At 33.5% G+C, this 14856-nt stretch overlaps 1 long non-coding RNA gene across 1 annotated transcript; it reads left to right on the forward strand.

Moving 5' to 3' along the window:
- The first annotated feature begins 1003 nt into the window (after positions 1–1003).
- Positions 1004–7832, forward strand: LOC127698436 (uncharacterized). The gene is made up of 2 exons (XR_007980836.1): positions 1004–1135; positions 3025–7832. It is a non-coding gene; the product is annotated as an uncharacterized LOC127698436 (long non-coding RNA).
- The last annotated feature ends 7024 nt before the right edge of the window (positions 7833–14856 follow it).

A 14856-nucleotide genomic window follows, 5' to 3' on the forward strand; every position in this document is an offset into this window, starting at 1 on the left:
ATAAGCATTTTCTAGTTTCCAGACAATAACTGGAACGGTGTATGGATCTCTCTGAAATTATACTACAAGTTTCCATACCACAAAGGGATGGTTAGGATTTGATTTGGGGGGTTATGGCTCAAACTGTTTAGGAATTAGGGGCAAAAAAGGGGGAAAAACAAGGTTGTCCTGGTTAATGGACAAATACTTTAGTACAAAACATAATTTAAAGCAGTGTAAGGGAGATAAATCAAATACATCATTGAAATTATCTCCCTTACACTGCTTTTAAATTATGTATAAAGTAATGGTTAATGAACAATTAAGATAATTTAAAACAGTGTAAGGGAGGTAATCCAAATACAACGTTATGGTTACTACCCTTACACTGCTTTTAAATTATGTTTAAAGAAATGCATATTTATAAAGGAAGACCAGTAAAAATATTTGCAAATGTTGCATCTTTTTTTTTTACAAAAGAATCCATATGAAAGATTTGACACTATATTTTAAATTCTATTATAAAATAGATTAAGTTAGCACTATGGTAAATTTAAATGGGTAATTATTGGAAATTTGAATTGAGATTATTACCATATCTTGAGGGAAAGAATTTTTTGGGGGAAAAAAAGGTGGGGGGGTAAAAAGAAATTGTGGGGGGTCATTTTTTTCTCATTTCAGATTTCAGAAATTAAAAAGAATTATTCTTCAAATATTATTTTTTTTTCAAATTTCAAATATTGAAAAATTTCAAGAAGTAATCTTTAATTGCACAGTATGGCGCATTAGATTTGTAAAATCTTTGACCACATTTATTTATTTGTTATGCCGAATCTAACCGTGTATTTAGATTTTTAATTTTGGGTCCAGTTTTCAAATTGGTCTACATTAAGGTCCAAAGGGTCCGAAATTAAACCTTGTTTGATTTTAACAAAAAATTGAATATATGGGGTTCTTTGATATGCTGAATCTAAACATGTATTTAGATTTTTGATTTTTGGCCCAGTTTTCAAGTTGGTCCAAATTGGGGTCCAAAATTAAACTTTGTTTGATTTCAACAAAAATTGAATATATGGGGTTTTTTGATATGCTGAATCTAACCATGTATTTAGATTTTTTATTTGTGGACCCCGCTATCAAATTGGTTCATATTGAGGTCAAAAGGGTCCAAAATTAAACTTTGTTTGATTTCATCAAAAATTGAATTATTGGGGTTCTTTGATATGCCAAAGCTAACTGTGTTTTTAGATTTTTAATTTTGGGTCCCGTTTTTTAAATTGGTCTACATTAAGGTCCAAAGGGTCAAAAATTAAACTTAGTTTGATTTTAACAAAAATTGAATTCTTGGGGTTCTTGGATATGCTGAATCTAAACATGTGTTTAGATTTTTATACGCCCGTTTACGGGACGTATTATGGTATACCGTTGTCCGTCTGTCCGTCCGTCCGTCTGTCCGTCTGTCCGTCCGTCTGTCCGTCGTCAACATGTCGGACATTAACTCAAAAATGCTTTAACCAATTTGCATAAAACTTTGGTGAATTGTTTATATCTTTTGACGTGAGCTCCCTTTCGTTTTTTATAAAATTTAGATTTTACGTTTCTGAGTTTTGGGGTTTTATCATTTAAAAAAGGGGGATTTTCCAGTTTTCGGACAATAAGTCAAGAATGCTTTCACCAACTTGCAAGAAATTGTGGTGAATTGTCTATATCTATTGACATGAGCTCCCTTTTGATTTTCATAAATTTTAGATTTTACGTATCCGAGTTACAGTGTTTTATTCATAAAAAAGGGGGGTGATTTTCCAGTTTTTGGACAAAAACTCAAAAATGCTTCAGCAATTCTTATGAAACTTTGGTGAATTGTTTGTATGTATTGATGTAAGCTCCCTTTATAATTTTATAAATTTTACATTTTACATTTCTGAGTTATGGGGTTTTATTCATTAAAAAAAGGGGTGATTTTCCAGTTTTCAGACAATAACTCAAAAATGCTGTCACCAATTCTCATGAAACTTTGGTTAATTGTTTATATCTATTGATGTAAGCTCCCTTTTTATTTTCATAAATTTCTAATATGACATTGAGAATTAATTGAACTTTATTTGTTTATAGTCTGACAACAGATTTACCAAGTATTGCACAACAGCAAGAAATCTTTAATTGAATATAAATTCAATTCATATAACCAATTTCAAGTCCTTTGACTACATTTATTCAGAAACCTATAATATGTCAAATATTTAATTACAATCCAAATTCAGACCTGAATCAAGCTTGAATATTGTGTCCATTTTTGCCCCAACTGTTCAGGGTTGGACCTCTGCGGGCGTATCTAGCTACGCTCAGCAAGCAGTTTATTGATTATGGGCCCAGTTTTCAAGTTGATCAAGTTGGGGTCCAAAATTAAACTTTGTTTGATTTCAACAAAAATTGAATATATGGGGTTCTTTGATATGCTGAATCTAAACATGTATTTAGATTTTAGATTTTTGGCCCAGTTTTCAAGTTGGTCCAAATTGGGGTCCAAAATTAAACTTTGTTTGATTTCAACAAAAATTGAATATATGGGGTTCTTTGATATGCTGAATCTAACCATGTATTTAGATTTTTTATTTGTGGGCCTGCTATCAAATTGGTTCATATTGAGGTCAAAAGGGTCCAAAATTAAACTTTGTTTGATTTCATCAAAAATTGAATTATTGGGGTTCTTTGATATGCCAAATCTAACCGTGTTTTTAGATTTTTAATTTTGGGTCCCGTTTTTTAAATTGGTCTACATTAAGGTCCAAAGGGTCAAAAATTAAACTTAGTTTGATTTTAACAAAAATTGAATTCTTGGGGTTCTTTGATATGCTGAATCTAAATATGTGTTTAGATTATTGATTATGGGCCCAGTTTTCAAGTTGGTCCAAGTTGGGGTCCAAAACTAAACTTTTTTTGATTTCAACAAAAATTGAATATATGGGTATCTTCGATATGCTGAATCTAACCATGTATTTAGTTTTTTTATTTGTGGGCCCCACTATCAAATTGGTTCATATTGAGGTCAAAAGGGTCCAAAATTAAACTTTGTTTGATTTCATCAAAAATTGAATTATTGGGGTTCTTTGATATTCCAAATCTAACCGTGTATTTAGATTTTTAATTTTGGGTCCCGTTTTTTAAATTGGTCTACATTAAGGTCCAAAGGGTCCAAAATTAAACTTAGTTTGATTTTAACAAAAATTGAATTCTTGGGGTTCTTTGATATGCTGAATCTAAACATGTGTTTAGATTTTTGATTATGGGCCCAGTTTTCAAGTTTGTCCAAGTTGGGGTCCAAAATTAAACTTTGTTTGATTTCAACAAAAATTGAATATATGGGGTCCTTTGATATGCTGAATCTAACCATGTAATTTGATTTTGGACATTGTACCATAATAGGTAAATTAAAAAAATTCAAGTTCTTAGACCACATTCTTTCTGTGTCAGAAACCTATGCTGTGTCAAATATTTAATCACAATCCAAATTCAGAGCTGTATCAAGCTTGAATGTTGTGTCCATACTTGCCGCAACTGTTCAGGGTTCGACCTCTGCGGTCGTATCAAGCTGCGCCCAGCGAAGCATTTTATTTCTTAAAAATTGATATGTTATTGATATAAAATAATCATAGGGTCACTGACTTTGATTTTGGTGCATCTGTTATCTAGTTGGTGTTGAAAAAAACCCTAAAATCAACCTTTTATAACTTAGAAATGGGATGACATAATGCTTATTTCAACATTTTGTGGTATTTTTATGCCCCCGCCTTAGCGAGGGGGCATTAAGTTTTACCCTTGTCTGTCTGTACATACGTACGTCCGAAAATTGGTTTCCTTTCTCTAACTTTAGTTTGCCTCAATCAAATGTTATGAAACTTATACACAATGCTTATTACCACAAAACACAGATCAAGTTTGAATTTTGGTGGCGTCACTTTTACCATTCTAGAGTTATGCCCCTTTACAAACGGAAAAATTGCTGATTTTTTTCGTTTCTGTTCTCTAACTTTAGTTTACCTCAACCAAATGTTATGAAACTTATGCACAATGCTTATTACCTCAAAACTCAGATCAAGTTCAAATTTGGGTAGCGTCACTTTTACTATTCTTGAGTTGTGTCCCTTTATAATGTTATATGCAAGTGTGGGCATCATCTATGTCCCATGGACACATACCCATTTATTTCCTCTACAATACCACTGTGACTCTATAATTATTATTTTGCATCTTTAAAATGGTCAATTATGTATAAACAACCTATTAATTTTTTCAATTTTCATTTTCAGTTCTACAAGCATAAGTTGTATGAAATTTTTACAAAAAAAACTGTGACATACATGTAGCCCATTTACTGTACCTCGACCTTAAAGTGTTGGTAAAAGTTTTAAATTTATTTAAATTAAAAGAAAAATAAACATAAATTATATGACAAATAAAGTAAACAAGACTTTGAACCACTTCTAGAGGACTAGATCATGATTGATCAAATCAAAATGTAACTGTTATTTATATTCTTTTGAGTTGACCAGGTGGGGATGGATAGGTGAATCACCCTTCTGTCTTCTTGTATAAAGCATAACTCCTTCTTAATGGTCATCCTGAATATGCATTTAATTTGCCACTGGACGTTCAACATCCATCCATCCATCCTTCTAAATGGTGAAGAATATCAATAAATCTTTATACAATGGAAGAAGACCATTAAGAGATGTGTATGGAGCAAAATAACTGTTGCCCAAAATTTTAAAGGGGTTTTATACAATAAAGCTGAGTTCAAAGTTTGTTCTCAGGTCGGTTTCATCTCTTAGAAGTTCAATTGTCTTCATCATGACTTTGACAATGGATCCATATCATATTTGTGTTTGATTTTAGTTTGATAATTTTAATTTTGGTTTTTATGTTTTATACGCCCGTTTACCGGAAGTATTATGGTATACCATTGACCGTCTGTCCGTCCGTCAGTCGTCAACATGTCGGACATTAACTCAAAAAAGCTTTAACCAGTATGTATGAAACTTTAGTGAATTGTTAATATCTATTGACGTGAGCTCCCTTTCGTTTTTTTTAAATTTCAGATTTACCGTTTCCGAGTTTTGGGGTTTTATTCATTAAAAAAGGGGGATTTTCCAGTTTTCCAACAATAACTCAAGAATGCTTTCACCAACTTGCAAGAAATTTTAGTGAATTGTTTATATCTATTGACATGAGCTCCCTTTTGGATTTTTATAAATTTTAGATTTTATGTTTCCGAGTAACAGGGTTTTATTTATAAAAAAAGGGGGATTTTCCAGTTTTCAGACAATATCTAAAAAATGCTTTCAGCAGTTCTCATGAAACTTTGGTGAATTGTTTATATCTGTTGATGTAAGCTCCCTTTAGAATTTTATAAATTTTATATTTTACATTTCTGAGTTATGGGGTTTTATTCATTAAAAAAGGGGGGATTTTCCAGTTTTTGGACAATAACTCAAAAATGCTTTCAGCAGTTCTCATAAAACTTTGGTGAATTGTTTATAGCTATTAATGTAATCTCCCTATTGATTTTCATAAATTTCAAATATGACATTGAGAATAAATTGAACTTTATTTGTTTATAGTCTGACAACAGATTTACTAAGTATTGCACAACAGCACAGTGTATTGCACAACAGCAAGAAATCTTTAATTTAATATAAATTAAATTCATATAACCAATTTCAAGTTCTTTGAATACATTTATTCAGAAACCTAAAATATGTCAAATATTTAATTAAGTCTCCCAAACGAAGTTTGGGGAGACTTATTGTTTTTGCTCAGTTCTTCTTCTTCTTCTTCTTCTTCTTCTTCTTCTTCTTCTTCTTCTTCTTCTTCTTCTTCTTCTTCTTCTTCTTCTTCTTCTTCTTCTTCTTCTTCTTCTTCTTCTTCTTCTTCTTCTTCTTCTTCTTCTTCTTCTTTGTGATAGACACAATCTTCTTCTTCTTCTTCTCTTCTTCTTTGTGATAGACACAATCTTTTTAATTGAAAATGTTCTAAATGATAAGGCCCATTAAATGGAATACAGGGTTAGTCCCCAGGGGTCACCCCCACCCCCTGTCATTTAAGAAAGTTCTAATACCTTGTAAGTGGTCAAGATCCCCACCCCTAAACCATATATATTTTGGTTTGTCATGCTAAGATGGTTTGAATGATATACAGTGTTAGTCCCCAGGGGTCATCCCGACCCCCTGCCATTTGAGAAAGTTCTAATATCTTGTAAATGGTAGAGATCCCCACCCCTAAACCATATATATTCTGGTTTGTCATGATAAAGCACATCAAATGTAATACAGGGTTACTCCCCAGGGGTCACCCCACCCCCTGCCATTTAAGAAAGTTCTAATATCTTGTAAGTGGTCAAGATCCCCACCCCTAAACCATACATATTCTGGTTTGTCATGCTAAGATGGTTTGAATGATATACAGGGTTAGTCCCTAGGGGTCATCCCGACCCCCTACCATTTGAGAAAGTTCTAATATCTTGTAAATGGTCGAGATCCCCACCCCTTAACCATATATATTCTGGTTTGTCATGATAAAGCACATCAAATGAAATACAGGGTTAGTCCCAAGGGGTCACCCCCACCCCATGCCATTTAAAAAAGTTCTAATGTCTTGTAAGTGGTCAAGATCCCCACCCCTAAACCATATATATTCTGGTTTGTCATGATAAAGCACATCAAATGAAATACAGGGTTAGTCCCAAGGGGTCACCCCCACCCCCTGCCATTTAAGAAAGTTCTAATATCTTGTAAGTGGTCAAGATCCCCACCCCTAAACCATATATATTTTGGTTTGTCATGCGAAGATGGTTTGAATGATATACAGGGTTAGTCCCCAGGGGTCATCCCGACCCCCTGCCATTTGAGAAAATTCTAATATCTTGTAAATGGTCGAGATCCCCACCCCTAAACCATATACATTCTGGTTTGTCATGCCAAGATGATTTGAATGACGTATAGGGTCAGTCCCCAGGGGTTCCCCAAATCCCCAATGTTCTAATATTTTGTAAATGGTCGAGATCCCCACCCCTAAACCATATATATTCCTGTTCGTCATGTCTCGAACATTTGAATGACGTATAGGGTCAGTCCCCAGGGGTTCCCCAACCTCCAATGTTCTAGTATCTTGTAAATGGTCGAGATCCCCACCCCTAACCCATATACATTCTGGTTTGTCATGCCAAGATGATTTGAATGACGTATAGGGTCAGTCCCCAGGGGTTCCCCCACCCCCAATGTTCTAGTATCTTGTAAATGGTCGAGATCCCCACCCCTAAACCATATACATTCTGGTATGTCATGCCAAGATGATTTGAATGATATACAGGGTTAGTCCACAGGCATCACTAATGCATATAACTTTACTGGACCAAACCAATTTTCACTGGACTTCGCCCAATGTCAGGCGACCCTGGGAATTACGAATTATGGGAGCTTCGTTTGGGAGACTTCGTAACAGCATCCTGTTACAATCATTTCTTGTTACAATCCAAATTCAGACCTGTATCAAGCTTGAATATTGTGTCCATTTTTGCCCCAACTGTTCAGGGTTGGACCTCTGTGGGCGTATCCAGCTGCGCTCAGCGAAGCAGTTTATTTTGCAATATTGTCATAGTCCATATTCTTACCAGAGATTTAAAAACTTAATAGTTATTTACAGTCTAAATCATCTTTATTACATTGTCTAGGAATTTATTAATTTATAGCCGTTTTTGTATTAATATAAAACCACATAGGTTGGGTTTTTGAACTGTATTTTAGAGTATGCCTGTTAAAACATAGTCAAAGAGACACAAATAAAATACTCATGGAAAACTCTTTGTGTTTGTTCCTACTTACAAAGCAGCCAACAACATTGCTACGGCTGCTTGAGGTGTAAAGATTCTAAAATACTTAACTAGAAGCTCTAAAGAGCCTGTGTTGCTCACCTGGATCTTAGTGTATCTTCAACAATGGCAATCTCCAACATTGTAGACTTTAAAATAATTCAAACTAAAATCTCTGTCGTCATCCCTTAATTTTTACAAAAATCTTTTCCTCTGAAACTACTGGGCCAAATGGTACCAAACTTGACCACAATCATCCGTAGTGTATCTTGTTTAAAAAAAAAATCCTATGATCTTACCTACCAACAAACATGGTTGCCGAAGCTAAAAGAATATGACACAGGGTAAACATGACACATATTTTCATATTGTACCATATAATTCATTTTTAGCTCACCTGGCCTGAAAGGCCAAGTGAGCTTTTCTCATCACTCGGCGTCCATTGTCCGTCGTCTTCGTCGTCCGTTAACTTGTACAAAAATTTTTTCCTCTGAAACTACTGGGCCAAATTTAACCAAACTTAGCCACAATCATTATTGGGGTATCTAGTTTAATTAATGTGTCTGACGACCCCACCTGCCAACCAACATGGCCGCCATGGCTAAACATAGAACATAGGGTAAAATGCAGTTTTTATACGACCGCAAACAAATTTTGAGGTCGTATATTGGTATGATGTTGGCGTCGACGTCGTCGTCGTCGTCGTCGTTGCGTCCGGCGTCGTCGTCCGAATACACAATGGTTTTCGCACTCTAACTTTAGTTTAAGTGAATGGATCTCTATGAAATTTTACCATAAGGTTCAATTCCACAATAGGAAGGTGGGGATTGATTTTGGGGGTTATGGTACCAACAGTTAAGGAATTAGGGGCCAAAAAGGGGCCGAAAATAAGCATTTTTGTAACTTCCAGACATAACTTGTGTGTTAGCATATGGATCTCTTTGACATTGTACCACAAGATTCCATATCACAAAGGGTCAATGCTGGGATTGATTTTGGGGTTAATTGCCTCAAAATTTTAGGAATAAGGGGCCAAAAGGGGGCAAAAAACAAGCATTTTTCTAAGCATTTTTCTAGTTTCATGACAATAACTTGTGTGTAAGTGTATGGATCTTTCTGAAATTTTACTACAAGGTTCCATTTCACAAAGGGAAAGCTGGAATTGAGTGTTGTGGTTATTGCCCAAAACGTTTAGTAATAAGGGGCCTAAAAAGGGGTTTAAAATAAGCATTTTTTAGTTTCTAGACAATAACTTGTGTTCAAGTGTATGGATCTCTCTAAAATTGTATTACAAGGTACCATACCACAAAGGCAAGGCTGTTATTGAGCTTGGTTTGGGGGGAAAGGGGGGTGGGGGGTGATGAATCATAAGGGGGGCGGGGGTCAAAAAAGGGGTAATTTTTTTTTTTCCTTTTTTTTTTGTTTAAAATTTACATTTTAAGTTAGTTATTTTTTATCACGAAGAGAAAGTAGGAATTGAGTTTTGGGGTTAATTGCTCAAACATTTATGAATAAGGGGCCAAATATTGGTCAAAAATAAGGATTTTTTTAGTTTGCAACAAAAACTTGTGTTCAAGTGTATGGATCTCTGTGAAATTGTATTGCAATGTACCATACCACATATTGAAGGTTGTGATTGAGGTGGGGGATGATGAATCAAAAGGGGGTTGAAAAAATGTGTGGGAGGTAGGTTTTTTTTTTTCCTTTTTTTTTCTTTAAAATTTTCCTTTTAAAGATGGTTGTTTCAGATTTATATATGAAAGAAAATAATAATGATACGGTTATATATCATGAGGAATTGAAATTTAAAATTATGTATATTGGAAATTTAGGTTACATTGGAAAGTAATAATTGGCTTTGGGGGGGGGGGGGGTGGTGGTTATGGCTCTAATGTTTAAGGAATAAGGGGAAAAAAGGTTAAAAAACAAGGGTTTCCATTTTAATAGACAAATAATTGAGTAAAGAACATTATTTAAAAGCAGTGTAAGGTTGGTAATTCAAACTCATTTAAATATCTCATCTACACTGCTTTTAAATTATGTAAATTGGAAATTTGCCAATAACTTTATTGTTAATAAATGCATTGGAAATTTGCCAACAATTTTAGTGTAATAAACTTCATTGGAAATTTGCCAATATAAAATTTTGCTGATGAAGGTTTTTTGTTTACCTTTAGCCTTGACTATGAAGTCATTTTCTATTTTTATAGCCTTATGATGTAGTTGAATTATTTAATACTTTTATGATGTGTTTAAATGGGGTTTTATCATGTTTATGGTTGCAAATTTATTGTTTTAGTATAATAAACTCCATTTAAAATTTGCCAATAAAAAAAATTTTTTGTTTATTTTTAGCTATGATTATGATGTCATTTTCTATTTTACTTTTATGGTTGCAAAGAAATTTTTATTTTTAGATATTACTGTTAAATGATGCTGATTAAGGTTTTTGCTATGTTTAGCCATGACTATGATGTCATTTTCTATTTTAATATCTGTTATGATGTATTTAAATGGGCTTTTATGGTTACAAAGGAATTTTATTTTTAGATATTACTATAAAATGTTGCTGATGCTGATTAAGGATTTTGTTTATTTTTAGCCATGACTATGATGTCACTTTCTATTTTAATACCTTTATGGTGTAATTTCCATTTTTAGATATTACTGTTAAATGATGCTGATTAAGGGTTTTTTGCTATGTTTAGCCATGACTATGATGTCATTTTCTATTTTAATATCTTTATGATGTATTTAAATGAGCTTTTATGGTTACAAAGGAATTTTATTTTTAGATATTACTTTAAATGTTGCTGATTAAGGATTTTTGTTTATTTTTAGCCATGACTATGATGTCACTTTCTATTTTAATACCTTTATGATGTATTTAAATGGGCTCCCATGTATTTAGATTTTTGATTATTTATACATGTTACCAAATTGGTCCACATTGAACAAAAACGGTCCAAATTTCAACTTTATTACATTACATCAAACATTGAATTCTACATATTCTTTGATATATTGAAATTAACAAACAATTTAGTTTATGGATATTCCACCATAATAGGTAAATTAAATTTTTTCCAGTTCTTACACCACATTCATCCTGTGTCAGAAACCTATGCTGTGTCAAATATTTAATGACAATCCAAAGTCATAGCTGTATCAAGCTTGAATTTTGTGTCCATACTTGCCCCAACTGTTCAGGGTTCGACCTCTGCGGTCGTATCAAGCTGCGCCCCAGCGAAGCATTTTATTGGCTTATATCTCTGAAACTAAAGCATTTAGAGTAAATCTGACATGGGGTAAAAATGTTCATCAGGTTTAGATCTATCTGCCATTTAATTTTCAGACAAATCAGACAACCCGTTGTTGGGTTGCTGGCCGTGAATTAGTAATTTTAAGGAAATTTTGCAGTTTTTAACCGGATTTTCGAAGGAAATATCGGTTATTAAAATGGTGATATACGGCGGGCGGCTGGGCGTTTCTGGCGGCTGCCAAACAGCGTCAGCACAATAACATGAAAACGCTTTAACACATTTTTTTCAAATTTGAATATGTTTCCTGGGACTTAATGAAGGTCTCTATTAATTTTCAAGATTTTAGTATATCTCCTTTGTGAGTTATCGCCATTTTTAATATCCAAAAGTAGAATTTTTACATGTTATGATTTGTCTTATCTTCGAATAAAAATTGGAGTGACAGATTTATTTGAAAATTATCTATTTCCTAAGTGGTAATGATTATAAGCTATATCATTAGACATTTTGAAGATTATTTCATTATTAATTATGTTAGAGTACTATATATATGTTAAACAACCATAGTTCTGTTCAATTAGATATTATAAATATTTCAGCATGTGATAATGATTTATTTTCAATATTAATTAGATCTTTGAAATATTTTAGCATATGATAATCATTGGAGTGACAGATTTATTTGAAAATTTTATGTTTTCTGATAAGATCTGTAGGACTGTATATATAGTTTGAAACTTACTAGTATTACTGTATAAATGATAGGCTGTGTGTCTGTCTGTCTGTCTGTCTGTCTGTCTGTCTGTCTCTCTGTCTGTTTGTCCTTCAGTTTGGCAAATCAGTTTGCCACACTTTTATGCCTGCGCTGTAGTTGAGGGGGCATTAAGTTTTACACTTGTCTGTCTGTAAGTACGTATGCTGTATATCCCAAAATTGGTTTTCGTTCTCTATGGGACAATAAAACAAATCAAATTAAATATATGGGAAATCCATTGGGGTAACTACCACCCCCCTTCTTTTTGATAACTTGAAAACGGTCAAGATCCCAACCCTGAAACCATATATATTCTTCTATGTGACAACAAAACAAATCAAATGAAATAAAAGGCGAGTCCCCTGGGGTCACCCCCACCCCCTCCTGTTTGAGAACTTGTAAACGGTCGAGATCCCCACCTCTAAACCATATATATTCTTGTACAGGACAATAACACAAATCAAATGAAATATAGGGGAAGTCCATGGGGGTCAACCCCACCCCCCTTCTTTTTGAAAACTTGTAAACGGTCAAGATCCCCACCCCGAAACCATATATATTGTTGTATGGGACAATAAAACAAATCTAATGAAATAAAAGGCGAGTCCCCTGGGGTCACCCCACCCCATCCTGTTTAAGAACTTGTAAACAGTTGAGATCCCCACCCCTAAACCATATATATTCTTGAATGGGACAATAAAAGAAATCAAATGATATATAGGGGAAGTCCATGGGGGTCACCCCCACCCCCCTTCTTTTTGATAACATGTAAACAGTCGAGATCCACACCCCTAAACCATATATATTCTTGAATGGGACAATAAAACAAATCAAATGAAATTGAGGGGGAGTCCCCTGGGGTCAACCCCACCCCCTTCTTTTTGATAACTTGTAAACGGTCTAGATCCCCACCCCTAAACCATATATATTCTTGAATGGGACAATAAAACAAATCAAATGAAATATAGGGGAAGTTCATTGGGGTAACCCCCACCCCCTTCTGCTTGAGAAATTGTAAACGGTTGAGATCCCCACCCCTAAACCATATATATTCTTGTATGGGACAATTAAAAAAATCAAATGAATTTAGGGGAAGTCCGCGAGGGTAAACACCACCCCCTTCTTTTTGAAAACTTGTAAACGGTTGAGATCCCCACCCCTAAACCATATATAATCTTTTATGGGACAATAAAACAAATCAAATGAAATAAAAGGTGAGTCCCCTGGGGTAACCCTCACCCTCTTTTTTTTGAAAACTTGTAAACAGTCAAGATCTCCACCCTGAAACCATTTTTCTTCTTGTATATTACAATAAAACAAATCAAATGAAATAAAAGTCGAGTCCCCTGGGGTCTTTTTTGTGATTGAGTTATTTTCCTTTGAACAGAAATTGTTAATTATATGCATTAAGTTTGATTACACTAAGCCTTTATAGAAAATTTTCACCTGTTTATAAGTCCTGTAATCAGTTTACTAAACATATGGTTAATGTCTTATCTTGAGTGACAGATTTATTTGAAAATTTTCTGTTTTCTAAGTGTTGATGATTAAAAGCTATATAGTAGTAAATATAGTTAGAAATGTACTGTTCATTATTAGACATTTTGAAGATAATTACAGATAAGTTTTATAGATTTTTAAAAGACATTGTATTAATGATAAATACAATTTTTGATTTTTTTTTCTTTACTTTGGTAAATTGTAAATTGTTTGTTATTCTGTAAAAACTAATTTTCTGAATGCTATATATATTTTTTGGATTAGGTGAACTCCTTTTAAAACTTAGCTTAGATTGTCTATTAATAAACATATATTTAGATTTCTGATTTTGGGCCCAGTTTTCAAGTTGGTCCAAATTAGGGTCCAAAATTAAACTGTGTTTGATTTCAACATAAATTGAATATATATAGGGTTCTTTGAAATGCTGAATCTAAACCTGTATTTATTTTCATTATTAGTTAGATAATACCACATCGAGGTACTAAGGGTCCTAAATTAAACTTTTGTTTAATCAAAAATTGAATTCTTGGGTTCTTTGATATGCTGATTTTAACAATGTTTGAGTGTTTAATCATTACTAATTTAAGAGAACTTAGTCATCACTGGTTGTTGTTATTATACTATTGATTATAATTTGAAAAATTACATCATATCAAATTTTATAGAACTTAGTCATCACTTTATTCATTATAATCATATCTATTTATCAAGTTTGAGTTATTTCCCTTTGCACAGAAAATATATGGATAAAATTAAATTGTGTTTCATTTCAACTTAAATTAAATATATATAGGGTTCTTTCAAATGCTGAATCTAAACCTGTATTTAAAAATTAGATTTTTGGGCCCAGTTTTCAAGTTGGTCCAAATCAGGGTCCAAAATTAAACTTTGTTTGATTCACAAAAATTGAATTTATGTGGTTCCTTGAAATGCTGAATCTTACCATGTATTGAGAGATTTTGGATTGTGAGCTCTTTTATCAAATTGGTCTACATTGTGGTCGAAAGGGTCCTAAATTAATCTTTTGTTTGATTTCATTGAAAAATGAATTTTTGGAGTTCTTTGATATGCTGATTCTGACAATGTACTTGGATTTTGGATATTGGACCATAGTAGGTAATTAAATAAATGTCCAATTTCAAATATTTCAGTTCTTTGACCACATTCATTTTGTGTCACAAACCTATGCTGTGTCAAATATTCAACCACAATCCAAATTCAGAGCAGTTTTAAGCTTAAATGAAGTGTCCATACTTGCTCAACTGTTCAGGGTTTGACCTCTGCAGGAAAATCTGGTTTGCTGTCACTCTGACAGCCTCTTGTTGGTTATTAATCCCCTACCGACGAAGTCGAAGGGGTCTTTAGGTTTGCACTCCATCCGTCTGTCTGTCTGTCTGTCCGTCTGTCTGTCCGTCTGTCTGTCCTTCTGTCAGTCCGGCAAATCAGTTTTCCACACTTTTTTTCTTCATGCTTGAAGATATTGATTTGATATTTGG

This window comes from Mytilus californianus, unplaced genomic scaffold (assembly GCF_021869535.1).
Source record: "Mytilus californianus isolate M0D057914Y unplaced genomic scaffold, xbMytCali1.0.p SCAF_4, whole genome shotgun sequence".
Lineage (NCBI taxonomy): Eukaryota > Metazoa > Mollusca > Bivalvia > Mytilida > Mytilidae > Mytilus > Mytilus californianus.